Source organism: Neomonachus schauinslandi, chromosome 6, assembly GCF_002201575.2.
Source record: "Neomonachus schauinslandi chromosome 6, ASM220157v2, whole genome shotgun sequence".
Lineage (NCBI taxonomy): Eukaryota > Metazoa > Chordata > Mammalia > Carnivora > Phocidae > Neomonachus > Neomonachus schauinslandi.
Genome location: NC_058408.1, coordinates 117,952,281 through 117,971,246, shown reverse-complemented (window position 1 = coordinate 117,971,246; position 18,966 = coordinate 117,952,281). Strand labels below are relative to the sequence as shown.

The 18,966-nt window shown below is 38.7% G+C and overlaps 1 long non-coding RNA gene across 1 annotated transcript; it reads left to right on the top strand.

The window, feature by feature from the left end:
* The first annotated feature begins 261 nt into the window (after positions 1-261).
* LOC110589629 lies at positions 262-18,670 on the top strand. The gene is made up of 3 exons (XR_002480903.1): positions 262-317; positions 5,156-5,301; positions 18,584-18,670. It is a non-coding gene; the product is annotated as an uncharacterized LOC110589629 (long non-coding RNA).
* Positions 18,671-18,966: the final 296 nt, after the last annotated feature.

The window sequence follows — 18,966 nt, the reverse complement described above, 5'->3', positions numbered from 1 at the left end:
TCTGAAAATATAAAGCACCTACCGCTGCCAGGCGCTCTGCTGTGACAGTCTAAATTCCATGCGTAGGCAAGGTCTTTGCTCAAAACGTTGAGTGCCAGCACAAGCCTTATCTGCTTCTTTTAAAGTGATCCTCTTCTTTCGAGTGTGGTGCTGTAATATTCATGACAAGCATTTATTACTTAGGCCGACTCTCCCTGCTGTGCTTGATTTTAAAGAAAAATAACTGCTAAGGTTAATTGAAATTTTACCTTGTGCCAGTCATGGTATTAAGCATATAAAGTGGATCGTCTTACTAATCCTGAGAACAGCCCTTTGAGGTAGGTACTATTATTATCCGCATTTTATAGATTCAGAGGAAACTGAGTTCATATGGTTAAGTAATTTGCTAAAAAGCATATGGCTATTAAGGGAGGAGCTGGGAATCAAATTCAGCAGGATAATTTCATAGACCCACTCTCTTACATGTGGTCTTATTTTTTACTATTTTACTTGGTTAGCTACAGTTTTAGAAAACCTACTTTGATGAGCTTAGGGTCTTCCTTACCTTATCATTCTATGTATGTCCTTCAGTTTACCCTTTCTCTGGCTAACTTCCCACTGTCTCCTCATTCAGTTCACTTTCTTTCCCCACAAAATCATCATTTGAAGTGAGCGAGTTTGGAGTAGAGGAGAGGATGCAGGGCCAGGAGTTAAAATGAACAGAGAAAGTCATTGTAAAGGGGAAGACGGGAGGAAAGATAAAATAAAAACTATGTTTTCCTGTCCAGGCTGAAACTCAAGTCTTTAGTGGGCTCTGTGTCAAAGTCTCCATTGCTCCTTCAGTCATGTCTATCCCTAAATCTGTGTTTCTTGTCATACCTCATAATGCCTTTATTGCTTTTATTTTAAGATGTTATTTATTTATTTATTTATTTATTTATTTATTTGAAAGAGAGAGATAGAGCACAAGCAGCGGGGAGGGCAGAGGAAGAGAGAGAAGCAGACTCCCTGATGAGCAGGGAGCCCAACCCATGACCCTGAGATCATGACCAGAGCTGAAGCAGATGCTTATGCAACTAAGCCACCCAGGCACCCCTGCCTTTATTTCTTTTACTAGCTGTTACTGATTCCCACCTCTTGAACCCTCCAGGTGCTATGTTTATTCATTATTTGACAAATACTTATTGAAAACCTGCTATGTGTCAAACACTAGGCTGCAATTTAGGGAAACAGTGGAGGAGAGTAAGCAAAATAGACACTAACCCTCAAGGAGCTTACATTCTAATGGGAAAGATAATCAAGTTAAAAAATACAAATAATTGAGAAATTACAACTGTACTGAGTGGTTTGAAGGAAAATATTCTAAGAGCTGTAAGACTATGTCACAGGGAATCTGAGCAAATAATGTTTGATCTGGATCTCCAGGGCTCATTAGGAAATTAACCAGGTTTTAAAGAGAGAGAGGAGTAAGCATTCCAGGCATAAGACAAATAATACCAGACACAGAGGAAGCAAAAAATAAAAAAATAAAAATCCAATGGATTCTCTTATTTTTATCTCGCTCCCAGAAGCAGCCACACAGTTAAATGCTTGAGCCTTGCCACACTCATTTGGCTTCTGGGTCAGTAAAAAGTCACTTTGTCCTTGTTTACTCCTGACCTTACTAACCACCTGTCTTAATCTCTTTTCTATCTCTTCTACCTAAGCTCTAAATTATGGGCATCCTCAGAGCTTGGTCCTGAGCCCACCTTTTTCTCTCCTCTATAGTCTTCCTCTTGGCAACCTCATCAACTCCCATGGATTTAAGTATCTTTATACTTACTGGTGACTTCCAAATTCCTTGTCCTCTCCAGACCTCTCCTCTGAACACCAACCAGATGCAAATATCTGAGTACCCACTTAACATCTCTACTTGGATGTATAACAGATATCAGTAACTTAATATATTCAATATGGGATGTTGATTTTTCACTTCAAACCCCAAATTCTCTCCTCCCTAATCTCTGTCTCAGTGAATGACACCACCATGTCTCTGCCCAGTTTACTCAAGACAAATAAAAGAATCATCCTTGGATCCTCCTTTTCCCTCAGCAGCCTCACTCAGTTCATAAACAAATGTATCTATTGTGCTTTTGTCTTATAAGTAAAATAAACACCTGTTTCCCTTTTCATTGACCACCATAGCCTCCCAACTTGTCTCCCTGCTTAAGATCCTGCTCTCCTCCCCAACATTCTTTGTAGAGTAACCAAACTAATCTCAAAATGTAAATGATCAAGTCACTCCCTGGCTTAAAGCCCTTCGGTGATTTCAGAAGAAAATCATATTTATATTTTTAAGGGAAGAAAACAGATGCAAAAGAACTTAAAAAATACACTAACTTTTGTGTAAGAAAGAAGAAATGAAAGTCTACATATATATATATATATGTATATATAAATACCACACAGATACACAGATGTTTGACCTGCTTTTTAAGAGGTAAGTTCAAAAACTAAATCAGAAAATTAGCTGAAAATGGTTACCTATGGGGATGGAAATGTTTTGCAAGGACTAATGATGGCAGTGTGGCTTCTCTGAACAATGTTTTTTTAAATATAGTTTTGCATTTTCAAAACATTAAATCTAAAGCCATAGAAATAAAAGCAAGCCCTAAAATTTCATACAAAGAAAGAAATGAACATACTTGAATATCAAATTGCCAGCATAACCATAGAGTCAATTAATTGAGCACAGTATACTCCATGAACTGGAGTTAGGAGTTGTGGGATAGAGTGTAAGAGCAAAACAGTGCAAAGAATCAGTAACTTCACTTAGTAGGTTTGATGTTGAAAGGGATATTGGTATAGCAATTTTGAAACTACTATGCATGCGTTATAGGAAAAAGCAAATGAGTAAATATATTCATGTTGCTTAGAACCGAAGTTCTCACTATGGGAGAAGAAAGATAACAAATATGGATGATAGAGGCTAAGGAAGAATCCCATAGAGTTGTATTTTAATTGGTGGTAGTAAAATAAAGTTATGACTTTTTTTTTATCTCAGTTGGTCCATTGACAGGGCCTAGAGGCATAGAAACCCTGACACCCCAGTGAGAATAAGCACACCTAGCAACAAGCCACCCACGTGGTTTCTAAACACCATTCATCACTAAAAGGAATCAGTGCTCCTTGGAGAGAAGGCTGATTCACATCTGGAGCAAGGAAATTGCAAAATGAGCCTGGACCATTCTTCTCAGAAAGCAAAGAAGTCCTTAGAGATTAATAGGGTCATTTCAAAGATATTGGACCTGGATTAACGGAGCTTCTGTTGACCACACTTGGAACAATTTGAGCATTGAAAAGAATAATAATGATGGTGAGAGACCAAAACAGATTTAATTTTTTTTAAGTTCTCTCCATGAAAGAAAGAGGGAGAGATGAAACAAAAACAAAAAGTTCTTCTATACATAAGAATGCTAGTTAATGAATACAAATAAAACAATAAATAGAAAATCCCCATTTTGGGGCACCTGGGTGGCTCAGTCGTTAAGCATCTGCTTCGGCTCAGGTCGTGATCCCAGGGTCCTGGGATCGAGCCCCGCATCGGGCTCCCTGCTTGCTTCTCCCTCTGCCTGCTGCTCTCCCTGCTTGTGCTCTCTCTTTCTCTCTCTCCCTCTGACAAATATATAAAATCTTTTAATAAATTGATATGGGTAAACCTTATCAATACATGCCGAAACAGTGGATGAAAGACGCTAAAATCGTTGGCTGAAAGGTTGTTGGGGAACAGGACATTAACACTATCTCAAAGAGTGTCCTAGAGACTAGTTCATAATTATCAACATAGAGATTTATTTGTTAGACATACCTTAACTAAATGAGGAGACTTAGCATCACCAACAATGGAGCAATTTATCACTTGATGGTATCTGTGCCAGAAATGTTTAACCTAAATCTACTTATGAGGAAACAAAACAAAACAAAAAGAATATAGAACACTTTACAAGACAACAGGCCTAGGTTCTTCAAAAAGTGTCAGGGAAAAAAAAAAAAAACAAGGTGGATGATTGCATTAGTCAGGAGACAAACATTACAAATGAAATTCATAAATCTTGTTTGGTTCATAGTTGTTTTTTTTTTTAAGAAGTAACTACAGAAAAACATTTTGTGGACAGTTGGAGAAATTTAAATATGGACTATATATTAGATGATACTGAATCAATATTAAATTTTTTGGCATGTGATAATTTGTGACCATGTAGAAGATTGTTTTGGGACAATACTTGCTTCACTATTCAGCCACTTAACTTCAAAAGCTTTGGGAAAAAAAAAAATGAAACAAAACAAAACAAGTGAGAGGGAACAAAAAAATAGGACAAGGAAAATGGGACCAAAAAAGCAAAGTAGCAAAAAGTTAATAACTGCTGGATCTAGGTGATAGGTATAGCGATGTACATTGTGCCACACTTCTAATTTTTAAAAATAACTTTGAGATTTTCTAAAGTAAAAAGAAAAGGAAAGCATTTTCCAATTCTTTACCATGGCCCACTAGGCCCTGCAGGATCACCTACTACCCAACCTCACTTCCCTCGTCCCTTTGTGCAATGAGGCAGTCTGCCCTGGTTACCTCAACCACACCAGGTTCTTTCTCGCATATATGGACCTTTCCATAGGTTGTTCCCTCCTCCCTATTCATCATGTGGCTCACTGCTCTTCCTCCTTTAGATCTCTCTATAATAGTACCTTCTAAGAGAATACTTCCCGGCCACCTTATCACAATGGACCCTTTTTTTTATTTGCAAGCTCAATTCCACTTTCATACTTATTACAATCAGCAGTTATTATATTCATCTGGTTTTTGTTGTCTTTATTATTCCCCCACCTCCTCAAATATAAGTTCTTTGAGTACAAGAACTGTGTTTCTCCTGGTCACTGATGTGTCCTCAATGACTGTATAAATCCATGGTGATCAAATAAATATTTGTTGAACAACGAATGAAGGCGGATGTGGCTGGGGTGAAGACCATGGGGAGGGATGGCCGGAAGCAAGTTTGGAGGGACGGGCCAAGACTGGATCCTACAAAACTCAGTCAACTAAGCACTGATTTGGGTCCTTATTCTAAGAACAGTGGGAAACCAGTGGACTATTTTAAGCATGAGCACAATACAATCTAATTTGCCTCTGTGTTTTGAAAAGGTTAATCTCCTGGAGCAGAGAAAAGAGGCGGCCAAGGAAGAATTGCTGAACCAGTTAGGAGACTACTGCAGCAATCCCAGCAAGAGATGATAATGTGGACTCAGGGGATGGCAGAGCAGACACAGAAAAGTGGACAGGTTTCAGAGGTTTTTTTTTCCTATATTTTCCATTTCGGCACCAGCCACTGGGTTTTCCCTTAGAAACAGAGCCAACTTGACAGAGATGCTTCAAATTTCGTCCCCATTCCAAATAATCCCATCTGTCCCCTTGAAGTGAGCATTAGCATAAGATGAAGAAATTGTTAAATTACATCAAGCTGATTTCCTTCCCTCGTCACAGCCTCTGCTGGTAATAGCTACCAGCCACAGCTAACTTTCCATGTGCCAGAGACTGTTCTAAGCACTTTACACTCACTTAATCTTTTAACCTGGTAACCCTGTGAGGTGTTTTGTTGTTGTTATTATTCCCAAGAGATGAAGGATCAGGACATAGAAGTTTATTATGAATAAGTGCAGAGATAACCAATAGAGGAAGAAAAAATAACCACAAGGAAAGAACAGGAGAGAAAACTGAGGCAAGGAGCTAGTAAAGAGTAGTAAAGTTACCATAGAGGTTAACATGGAAGTGTTAAGAAGTTTAATTCAGGTAATATTTGTAAAGTACTTATAAAAGTGCCTAACACATATTTAATAGTCACCTCTTAAATGTGTGTAAATAGTAAACAATGGAATTAGAATTGGAATCTGGGTAGTCTGGCTCCAGAGGGTGTACAGCTAACCACTGCATTCTATGGCCTCTCAAAGTTTAGACCCAACAACCCTGTAATTCTACTAAAAGAAGACCGAGTGCCTCCCTTCTGTGCAAAGCCACCACCAAAACTGGGACTGACATAGTTTTTCAGCCCTTAAACTGAGTATATATTGATTACAAAAGTTTGAATGGCAGATTCAACAAAAATTTGTCAAGTATCCAATATGTATCAAATGTTTCTACCCTTAAGAAGCCTTCAGTCTAAAGTAAGCCCTTCTCAGTCTGAGATTTCAAGAATAATTTCTTAAGGTACCCAATATGTGTAATGCATTAATTTCTCTCCTGTGCATCTAGAGTGGTACTACTTCTGTACCATCTGAGAACATTGAGAAAATAATCAACACAAATAATTTTATATGCCCTGTGGTTTATGTGGGGAACCCCATGTACAATTTCAAAACAGTATGACTAGCATTGTGATAGTGGTATACAAAGAACAATAGGGGCAGTGTGAGTATAGTTTAAGAGTAAGAGCTCTCGGGCACCTGGGTGGCTCAGTCAGTTAAACGGCTGCCTTAGGCTCAGGTCATGATCCAAGGGTCCTGGGATCAAACCCCACATCGGGCTCCGTGCTCAGTGGGGAGTCTGCTTCTTCCCCTCCCTCTGCCTGCCACTCCCCCTGCTTGTGCTCTCTCTCTCTCAAATGGATGAATAAAATTCTTAAAAAAAAAAAGAGGGGCGCCTGGGTGGCTCAGTCATTAAGCAGCTGCCTTCGGCTCAGGTCATGATCCCAGGGTCCTGGGATCGAGCCCTGCACCGGGCTCCCTTCTCCACGGAAAGCCTGTTTCTCCCTCTCCCACTCCCCCTGCTTGTGTTCCCTCTCTCGTTGTGTCCCTCTCTGTCAAATAAATAAATGAAGTCTTAAAAAAAAAAAAAAAAAGAGCTCTGAAGTCAGACAGACTTGAGTTTGAATATATGCTCACTTATAGGAAGTGACCTCAGGAAGAATATTTCACTTCTTCAAGTCTCTTGAAGTTGTGAAGATTTAAATAGTGCATGTGAGTCATTTAGTGCAGTCCTGACACATAGTAGATTTCATAATGGGGGTTGTTTTTATTGGATCTATTTCATAGGCCCTAGAATGCAAGCTCCTGAGTATGTGTCTTGGCCACTAGAGCCCTGACACCTGAAACAGTGCCTTGCATGAAACACACACTCGATAAATATTTTTCAATTTCATAAACGTCATCTACCAGGGAAGATTTCTTAAAATGCCACGTGGGCTAAAATGAATGAATGGGGTTTGCGGGGAACTGCTGAGGGAGGCAGTTTCAGGCAATAAAAACATATGAGGCAATGAGAACAAAGACAAGAACATGCCAAAGTTTCCAAAACTATGCACTACTGTGAGTATGTAGTTCATTGTGACTGTGAGTGTCACTAATGTGGATGACAACAGGAAATGAAAAAAGTAGGCTGGGCCTAGATCCTAAAGGGCCCTGTATGACATGCTAAAGAGAGTGGGAATTATATTCTCTGAGCCATAGGAGGTTGTAGAGACGTGGAGGGAAAAGTGGAGGAAGAGAAGCAATGGGGAGAACTGGGTCTATAACATCTCAATCTTACAATGTGGCAGCCAAGAGATGAAGGATCAGGACATAGAAGTTTATTATGAATAGGTGCAGAGATAACCAATAGAGGAAGAAAAAATAACCATAAGACTCTGGCTAAATGCTTGTCATTGTAGGAAGTAAATAGATGATATCCATAATTGATATGGGAAGAAATAAGATTAGGAGCATGCTATTCAAAGATATGTATGGTAATTGCCAAAAGAACTAAAAACAAATTGTAAGAGTGGTTGCCTCTGGGGAGCAGGACTGGAGGTGTGGAATAGGGGAGGGTATTATAAGCTCTTCTTAAATTTGTAGTAAACATTTTTAAAAGGATTGCATCAGAGGAAAGATATCATTCTTTTATTAAGCACTTACTGTATGTCAAGCCGTAAAGACCCCATCACCTCCTTAGTGAATGAGGCTCCCCACTCATGAGCCTGCAGAGATTGTACCACTGGCTACCTTTCTAGAACACACTAGACTAGTACTTGTCTGAAAGCTCCTGTGCTTTCTGTTCCATCTGTTCTTTCCAAATGTCTTGGCATTACTAACTCCTTATTATTCAGTGTTCATTCAAACACCTTCCCCAATGAGGCTATCTTGCCCACCCTTCCTGAACTTGCTCCCTTCAACCCCCAACCAGTTACTTTCTATCACATTGGCCTATTTTACCTTCTAATAGCACTTACAACAACTGAAATCACCTTATTTATTTGTTTATGCTATATCTTCCCCACCACAATGTAAGCTTACAAGACTGGGATCTCATCCATCTTGTTTACCACTATATCCTTAGTACCCACAACAGTGCCTGGTAAATAGTAGATGCTCAATAAATATTTGTTCAGTGAATGAAGTCTTGCAGGCATTCTATGGACCTCTAACATTCTATAATGTCCTTGAAGACTATGATAGTATAGCATTTATTTTTAATTTTTTTTTCTTGTGTCCCTAGTACCTAGGCACAGGGCCTCGTTCAAAATATGAGCTATTGTAAGTTTTCATTAGGTATTCAATAAAAGTTTATTATTTGGATGTATAAATGAATTAATGCTGTGTACTTTCTTATATGCCATCTCATTAGCCTTAACACCCTAGTATTTCCTAATAAAAATATATACACATTTAACCAGGAATGGGTTTCCCACTGTCTAGACCCTTCCAAGTGCCAAAGCTGGGGCTTCTGCTTCTAGTCCGTCTTCAGGGTCCTCTGGTGGTGAAGGAACTCATACTGTTTGGAAATGTGTGTCCTGTTGACACGGGTGAAATCCACAGAGAGCAGGTCAAGTGGGAGCCTAGCAAAGTTTTAGGGCACAGGTGGACATCCCTCACCTGGATAGTGCAAGAAGCCAAGTGCAGGTGCTATACGGGCCTCACCAGTGATGACAACAGCACTTACGGCTCCTCTACAGAGTGGCACACTCATTCAAATGTTGGGGGTGGTCTGCAGTCACGGGCCAGCAACCATCTCTTCACATGGGCTCTCTCTTCCGTTCCGCCCTTTTTTAGAAGTCAGTCGATTGGATATTAACGGTTTCTTTCTCTTTGTATCCTTAATTTAACAATCTTAGTTCTCCACCAGTCGACACAGAAAGACCTAACCACATGGAAGTGTGGGGCAAGAAAGAGAAGCTCAGCACTAACATTTCAAGACCTTTTGTCACTGCTCACAACATAGCAAATGAGAAAAACCACAACATTCCATTACCAAAATGGAACTACTTAAAACCAAAATGGCACTATTTATAGATCATATCTCGCACTGTTTTGAAAATAGCACAGGACAGTGCTGGTGGACCTCACATACATATCCAACAAAAATTATAAACTTCCTGCTACATTTATCCATTCCAAAGAGTTTTATTTCTGATGACCTATTTTAAGATTCTAGCTTCCTGAGAAGGAGGAAGTAGGATCATGCCAAGATGATCTTTTTATTGTAGAAAATATTACGCTTTTCAGATTTCAATTACTAGGGGAAATAATGATGTCATGAATAGTATGGCCATTTTTGGTTAAAGAAAGCCATTGAACTACTGTGATTAATTGATAAATAATGAGACCAATTTCAATAAATCCCTCAAAAAATACAGTCTTTGCTGTATGCCAACAGGGCCTTAGTGATTGGGAGGAAGGAAGGAGAGGGAGGGAAGAAGGGAAGAAGGAAAATGAGAAAGAAGGAAAAAGAAAAGAAATGCATTGTTTTCAGGTATCTAAAGGAATATTTTTGAGTCTTTGGTCACAGAGATATAGAATATTAGGGACATATAATGGACCCAACAAATGATCTGGTTCAACTTTTTCATTTTATAAGGGGGAATAAAACAACGTTCTGAAAAATTAAGTGACATGCCCAAGCATTCATCCTTAGTGAATGGCAAAGTCGGAATAGGAATACACAGCACATAACCAATTTCTTAAAAAATAGATACACAAGAAAAAATACCAAGTTATAAATAATTAGTATAGTACGATCTCATATTAGCAATTTTGAGGCTGGCACACATTTTTAAAAAATACATGAACAAGCTCCTCTTTAACAATCAGAAAATTGGCATTGTTTCTTTTTACTTCCCGAACTACTTTCATCCCAATTCCCCCAGAATTTTACCCTAATATAAATTTTTTACCCTAATGAAGTGTCTGTGTTAAAAAGGCTTTTATTAATCACCTTATCATGTCTCTCAAACAAAAATCCTTACATGGATTTTATTTTTTTATTCCCTCTAAGTTAAAAGCACAGTTCTGTAGTTATCATGACAATTATTATTATTATACCAGTAGTTAAAACTATAAATATATTAAATATTTTTTATAATTACTAACATTTAAGTAGAAGTTTTCAGAGATGTACCTCTTGCTGAGATTGATGGGGATTTATTTTTCCATTAGTTCATGTGCTCATGGAAGAATATTATTTCTAAAATGGGACAGATTATCACTTCTAGTGCTGTTTTTCGTTTTTATATATGTAAGCATAAATTTGCCTTATACACAAAAATAGTGTAGGAATAGAAAGACTTTATGGCAACACCACACAATTCTTTAAACATCTTTCAAATTAGATGCCAAAAACAAGAGTGATTTATTATCTGAAATTATTTTTAAAGACTTATCACCTAACAGTTCAATTAGGTCCTCTTTTAGTTTTGTTGAAAGCTATAAACTAGAAAGAGTTTTATTACACAGACATCAGAGTCTCGATCTCTTAAACTATACCAAAAAGGCTTTATCAAAAATTAGCAAGTAACTATTAATTATACCTTTTACTCTTTTACCAGTGGCACTTCATTTAAACCAATATACTCAGTAAAAATTGGAAAATTGTTTTCAGTATCTGTGCAAATGCAGTATTTTTTATAAAATTTCTTTCATTGTGTGTTTGAAATATATTTATGTCAAAATCTTATAGGTTTCATTTATTGAATGTATGGAAAAATGTCATATAACCTACATGACAAAGCCAGCCCTCCCTGTCAGACTTATCAGTTTGTAAGACACAGTATATGACTTATTTTCTGTCAGAAAAAGTCTGATTTTATTTTTTAGTTTAAGTGTATGTGTTAATGTCTGTTTTAAGGAATAATATCAAAAACACTGAGAAGTAAGTTATAGAATCTGTGTTGTACAATATATTTCCCAAAGCAGTCAAGATTAAAATGATACAGGAGCGCCTGGGTGGCTCAGTTGGTTGAGTGGCTGACTCTTGATTTCAGTTCAGGTCATGATCTCAGAGTTGTGGGATTGAGCCCCAAGTCCGGCTCCGTGCTCAGCAGGGAGTCTGCTTGAGGATTCTTTCTCTCTCTCTCTCCCTTGCCCCTCCCCTTGCTCATGCTTGTTCTTTCTCTCTGTCTCTCTAAAATAAATAAATAAATCTTTTTAAAAAAGATTAAAATGATACAGATCTAATATAATTAATTTTACATTAGTTAATTAAAACAAAGTAATATGTTTTTTATTACTTAATTTGCAGTAATGCAATGTAGTATCCAGCTAAAACTAGAAGTTATTGATGAAGCAAGACCTATGAGAGTAGGTATTATATTCTTTAAGAAATGTACATATGCATAATTTGAATTCTGATATTAAATTTTTTAACACAATTGAGAGCATGCTTAAAAAATCAGAGATAAAGTCATTAATTGCATTAGACATCACAACCAAACTTTTCTTATGGTTTAATAAAAGATAAAGCTATATACTAATTAGAGTAATTAAAACAACTCCACACTGTTTCTCATTCATTTCATATATAGCCCCTTGTGAGTAGAGTGACTACCCTGGGCAATTGCTTTCAAAATACTGGCTTGGTTCCTTTCAGTTGGTGATCTGCAGTATTGACCTACACAGACCTAGCAGAAGGGAAAGAGAGAACTTGAATAAGGGTGCCAGAAGGATTTCTAACTAGGCCTGGAGGTGATGTACATTATTGCTGCTCATATTCCTTTGGAAGGAACCCAATCTAACTGCAGGGGAGAATGGGAAATGTGGTTTTCCTACACACTCAGGAAGAGGAAACCAGTTGATGAGCATATAACCAGTCTCTGTCACATAGCTAATAACTAATTGGTCCAGCAGCTAGCAAATTCATATGTTGTTATTGGGAGATAATACAAATTAAATAATTCAGAAGAGTAAATGAAGTGGGAATTGACTATAATCAGAATAAATATCCCATGATCTGATTTGATAAAATAGGTTTAACTACTACTTTATTGGATGACATATAACTAATCTGTGAGAAATCTTGTAAAAATTTTATCTGTGAGTGTTAACCAATGTCTCTTTTATTTTTTTATTTTTTTTATTTTTTTTTAAAGATTTTATTTATTTATTTGAGAGAGAGAGAATGAGAGACAGAGAGCATGAGAGGGAGGAGGGTCAGAGGGAGAAGCAGACTCCCTGCCGAGCAGGGAGCCCGACGCGGGACTCGATCCCGGTTACTCCAGGATCATGACCTGAGCCGAAGGCAGTCGCTTAACCAACTGAGCCACCCAGGCGCCCAACCCATGTCTCTTTTAAAAGTTGGTATTTCTAAAAAACATTTCGGTTACACACTTAGAAATAATCAGCATTGCTACCACTACCGTTCAGGCTATTTGGAGGTGCTTTTCTTTCCAGCTAAAGACAAGTGCCAAGATGAGTATTTTTTAGATAGCTGAAAAGAATTGCTTACATTTAAAAAAAGCTTTTTTTTTTTAAGATTTTATTTATTTATTTGACAGAGAGAGACACAGCGAGAGAGGGAACACAAGCAGCGGGAGTGGGAGAGGGAGAAGCGGGCTTCCCGTAGAGCAGGGAGCCCGATGCGGGGCTCGATTCCAGGACCATGGGATCATGACCTGAGCTGAAGGCAGACGCTCAATGACTGAGCCACCCAGGCGCCCCAGGCTTTTGTGTGTGTGTGTGTGTAAGCTCTTTTCTTTGCTATCAGAGAACTCACTCTCAAGAGCATCGCATTCTTTGATAGTAGTCCAAAAAAAGCCAGAGACAGTCACCCCACTGCTCATTCTAATTTAATTCAGAGTATCCCAACACTGGCCAAAATACTCTGGTTCCAAAGCAACAGCTGGCTCTTAATAGAAATATGTATAAGAAAGACAAGCATCAGGCAGGTTTCTATATGCTTTAATTGTTCAAGGAGACTTCCCCAAAACCAGCAATTTGAATTGTTCTTTTGTTGGGCAACCAGGAGATTTTTTACTCCTTGGAGAAACGCACTGTAAAGTAGGTTAGACTGTTGTGAAGGGAGAGGTGAGAATGCAGAATGTTTGCTCAGGAAAAAGGAAAGAGTATGTTGAAGTAAGAGGAAAAAATAGGTAGGGCGTTAGAGTTAGAAGTTTGTGACACTAGGCAAGGTCAACAGACCTTTCTGAATCTGATGTTTCTTAAATACCAGCTTTTCTGTGTGCCAGCCTGGCACGTAGAAGATACCCAGTAAATGGTAGTTATTAGTACAATCGAACAGGAGAGACCAGTGTTGAAAAGTAATATGAGAGCCCTCTTGCCCCACCTAACAAATATGATCTCTTCCTGTCCTAAGGGAGAGAATCCTCATTAGATTTTATACACATCTCATATTTACTTCTAGATTTTAAACTCTTCTGTGATCACAGGACCTGTGCTTTACTCATTTTATAAACCCCTCAGCCCTAAGGACTGTTCTTGCACCTAATGGGAAAAGAGAAAAGGACTTGGGACTGAATCAACAGTCTTGGGTCTTCTACAATACAGGCACTCCCCGCCTACCTACCCCCGACACACACACTTTTTGAAAGTTCACATTTTTTTTAAAGATTTTATTTATTTATTTATTTGAGAGAAAGAGAGAGAGAGTACACACGAGCAGGGGGAGGGGCATAGGGAGGCGGAGACTCAGACTCCCCGCTGAGCAGGGAGCCCCATGCGGAGGCTGGGGGCGGCTCCATCTCAGGACTCTGGGATCATGACCTGAGCTGAAGGCTGACACTTAACCCACTGAGCCACCCAGGCGCCCCCGAAAGTTCACATTTTGCCGCTTCCCTTTTACAAAAGATCTATATTAGCACCTGTTTTTGCTAAACAAAAGAAATCCAAAGAGGATTTTTGCTGTCCTGAGAAAAAGCGAAAACAGCATTCAGCCTTTGTTTCAGAGCTAGTCATTACCGGGGCAGCACGGGCCCCAGCGATGACAGTGGTGCCACCAAGTTCGTTCTCCAGGAACTACACTCCGTGCCTCAGGATCCAGCCGCCGTACCTTTGAACTGTCTTGTCCATGAGCATTTGTGCTTCATCTAGATTTATTTTGTGCATTTGTTAGCTGTATCCTAAGGTATTAGAAAAGCCTAGGAGAGGTTATTTTTGGGGTCTGGGACCCTCAAAAAATTTTCCATATGAATTAATGGTAATTGTATTTATGCTTTATGCCATTTGGCTTAGGAAAGTTTTCATAGGAACGCTCTACTTTCAGATAGCAGGGAAAACCAGTAGTTCGTATTAGATGTTTGATGAAGAAGAGCTAAACAAATAATGGGGGTGATGAGAATGAGTAAGAAAAACTGGCTCTCGAAAAAGAACTCATAAAATAACACATGAAATAGGGCCCAAAGCACAGAAGTCATTCAAAATTCTCATGAATTCTAAGTTGAAGGAAATTTATTAGTAGAGTATCTAAAATATGTTTTAATTCTGAACTTGATTAACAATAATTCTGATTCCCACTTGGGATATATAATTTGTGGAACAGTTAAAAAAACAAACCAAAAACCTTTCAAATGAGTGGATATTTAAGGGAAATTTGTGGGAGTGTTTGGGACATAATCAGAAATGAGTAGTTTTCTTTCGGTTTTCCTGATTGCTCATTGTGGAGCAATAAGTAACTAGGCAGAAAAGTACCAAACAGATAATTTGGTACAAAAAGAAACATCTATATTCAATGACTAAATTTAGCATGTCTAACCACTTCTTGCCAAGACATCTTCACATTATCCAGCATGAGGGTCAGCTACTGATTATGCCAGTCAAACAGCCAAGAATATCAGGTTCCTTTGCTAAAAATATTTCAACTCAAATCATCTTGGCAGACAATGATAACAAAATAAAAAGTCTTTGTTCAGTAAAGTGACCAAATTTTAGGAGACTGAATAGAGGCAGAAAAGACATAATAGCTGCATTACCTTGGGCAAGTTACTAATTGAGCCTCAGTCTTTCAGCATAAATATGATATTTTTTGATACAAGTCCATAATCTCTACTCCGCAATTCCAAAACAGGATAAAGCAAAAACTCTCTGAAACCTGCAACTATGTTTGTTAAGTCTGGCACCAGGACGATTTGGCAGCAAAGCCCACTGTGGACAAACATGAAGCTTCAATTATGTCTCAGCACTCCTGTTCGTCATACACACCCTCTGCTGTTTGCTGACACTTTGTGACTTGGGGATTAACTTTACTGTGAAAATGCCCAAAAGAGTTAAAGACATGCCTATGGGTAATAGTGAGAAGAAGAAAAGGAAGCATCAGTCTTTATGCATAGCTCAGAAAGTGGAGTTATTACAGAAGATTGATGGCAGCATGTCTGTGAGACATCTTACTGAAGAATATGCTGTGGAAGCGACCACCATCTGTGACTTCAAGAGACAGAAAGATGAGCTGTTGAAATTGTGTAGTGACAGTCATAACCAAGAACTGATGAAAAACAGAAAAACATTGCACAAGGCCAAAAACAAAGATCTTGACCATGTGTTGATTGAACGGATTCGACAACAAAGAAGTAAAGATAGGCCACTGCCTGGTTTGTTGGTCATGAAACAAGCTAGAATATGCCATGAGGAACTGAGGATTGAAAGTGTGATTATTCAGAAGGCTGGCTGCAGAAATTTACGAAGTGTCATTGGTATCACGTATCTTAAAATATGTGAAAAAGCTCCTACTGATTATAAAACCATTGATGAATTTGCTAAGATAATATCTGATTAAAACCTTAGCCCTGAACAAATTGACAATGCTGATGAAATAGCTCTGTCCTGGTGCTATTTTCCTAGAAAACCTTAACAATGGCTGAAAAAGGGCACCAACAGATTTCAAGGATGCCAAGCAAAAGTTGACTATTGGGTGTGCTAATGCTGCAGGCACACACAAGATGAAATCAGCAGTGACTGGGAAAAACCTATATCCAAGGTATTTAAAAGGTGTGTGCAGGGACACCTGGGTGGCTTTGTCAGTTAAGCATCTGCCTTCAGCTCAGGACATGATCCCAGAGTCCTGGGATCGAGCCCCATATTGGGCTCCCTGCCCAGCGGGGAGCCTGCTTCTCCCTCTCCCTCTGCTGCTCCCCCTGCTTGTCTCTCTCTCTCTGTCAAATGAATAAATAAAATCTTTAAAAAAAAAAAAAACAAACAAAATAACTCATTATTGCCAAAAGTTTATCCGCCGAAAGTAAGTTGGAAGAAGTTGGAATTTCCAACTTGGAAGTTCCAGTAAGTTGGAAGAAGCTGACACTGAAGAAATGCTGAACACTGATAGTGGTGTACCCATCGTGCCTTCTTTCAGTGATGGGGAAATTGCTGAGATGGTGTTAAATACAGCTAAGTATCAAGATAGTAGTAATAATGATAATGATTACAACGGCGAAAAAAATCTCCATAGAGCATATGGTGAAAATGCGTGACCAATTAATTGCTAGCCTTGAACAATGTGCATCTGTCAGTGAGCAAGAGATCATGGCAGTTTATTCAATTAGAGAGAAACTGCTTAGACCGAAACCTACGCTAAGGAGACCAGTGACACGGGAAAGTCTGTAGAAAGGCCCCTTGTGGTAATGCCTCTTTGTCGATTGAGAATCCCATTTGTGGCTCATCCTCAGATGTCCAGCCCCAGCCTGGTTTCACAGACAATACTAACCCCTTCTTTAAGATTCTCAAACAGGGCGCCTGAGTGGCTCAGTCGGTTAGGCGTCTGCCTTCGGCTCAGGTCATGATCCCGGGGTCCTGGGATCGAGTCCCACATCGGGCTCCCTGCTCTGCGGGAAGCCTGCTTCTCCCTCTCCCACTCCCCCTGCTTGTGTTCCCTCTCTCTGTCAAAACAATAAATAAAATCTTAAAAAAAAAGATTCTCAAACAACCAGAAGTGATGAATATTTCTTGCCTCTGTTATAGGTTAGTTTTCATCAATATAAATGTAAAGTTTTACTAAAAAATATTTATCATAAGCAACAAAAGAAATAAGAAGCTTAAGTACTTATGGTCTATATTTATCCTGCTATTCCATTTACCAATAACTTTATTTACCAACAAATTTCATTTGCCAATAAATTTATTTATGTAAATAAATTATAACATTATTTATGGACTTTATTCCACTTGTGCGAATTTTCATACATTTCTCTGTAGAAATACTGTGTTCCATAACCATTTGGTATGTTACAAAGTTAGTAGTATATGCACCATATTCCAAATTTCTTTTTAAATTCCAAAAAATTTCCATTTCCAAAACACATCTGGTCCCAGGATTTTGGTTAAGAGAATGTGGGCCTGTAATTCCTACCTTAGAGATTTGTTGTGAAGACCCAATAAGATAATTAATATAAAATGCCTGGCATGGAGTAAATGTTCATTAAACAGAGTAATTGCTGTTATTACTATTCCATTCCCCTACTCCTAAAAGGAAAATGTAGGGCAAGGTCTTTTTGAAGTTAATAAGTTGACCTTGCATGGGTAATAATAAGCATTCTTCAAATTTTATCACCCTAAGAGATCCTTTGGCAATATGCCACTGATATGGACCAGAGTATCTCGTAAATCTTCATCCAAAAGATCGAAGCATTTCCCAAATTGGAGGATAGAAAACCGGTCTGCTACAACAAGCTACACTGTGGTTTATAAAATACATATACCTCCAGTTAGCCTTTATTTTATTCGACAAAGAAACATAATTGCTTATCTGCCTGCTAACCATTTCCTCAGCTCCCTCTGCCATAAACACCCCATAAACAATGATTTAATCTTCCTTGTGAGCAAGGATTTATTCTTAATCCTCTGTGTATACCCTTAGCTGCTGTTGTAAAACCTTGAACATAGCTGAATAAATAAAACTGGCATTTTGTTTTATAAGTAAAGTTTGCTTTATGAATTTGTGGTGTCTATAAGATTTATTGCTTTCATTATAAAAGGCATATAATAACTACATAGAATATATGGAAAATATTACTTATACTTTATAAAAAGAAAATAAACTCACCTCCAATCTTACAACCAGTGATAATCACTCTTAATGTTTGTGTCCTTTCAAAGCTATCTATTGTCCTAAACTGTGAACCTTGTGAGAGTAGGAACTGTGTGCATTCATTCCAGTGCTCCACTCTGTGCTCTGCACCTCCCAGCAGCAGGTATATAACAGATTTAAAGAAAACACACATATATTCAAGGACCACGCTATATCCATGGAGGGGGCGGGGGGGGGTCGTGAAGCGGTTTGGCCATGTTATTTTTAATTAACACTATATTGGGAGCATTTTCCCATATCTGTCCTATTTGATCTCACCAAATCTGATTTCCTACTCATTCAGCTTATCCTCTTTACTTCTAGGACTTGCTACTCCCCGGCCCCGGGTCATGTTATCCTGCAGCCCCTCTGACCAGCCTTCCTTTCCGTCTTGTCTTCACAGCTCCTCCATCACGACTGCCCCTCTTATTTCCCATTAGCTCATGGCCCAGCTCTCTCCTAGCTGCTCTTGCCATCATGTGAACCCATATATAACCTGACTGGCGATGGTTCCCATTCTCCACTGAGCATGGCTGTTGGATGGGGGTGAGCTAAAGTTGTGCAGGAGAGGCCTGAAATGGAGAGAGAGTCTCAGCGGGGAGGCAAACAGCAGCAACTCCATCCTTGAGTAGAGAGGAGAAGGATGGGCTCTCTGTCCTCAGTATTATCTAATCTTATAGGATTAGTCACCAAAACAGGTGTGAACT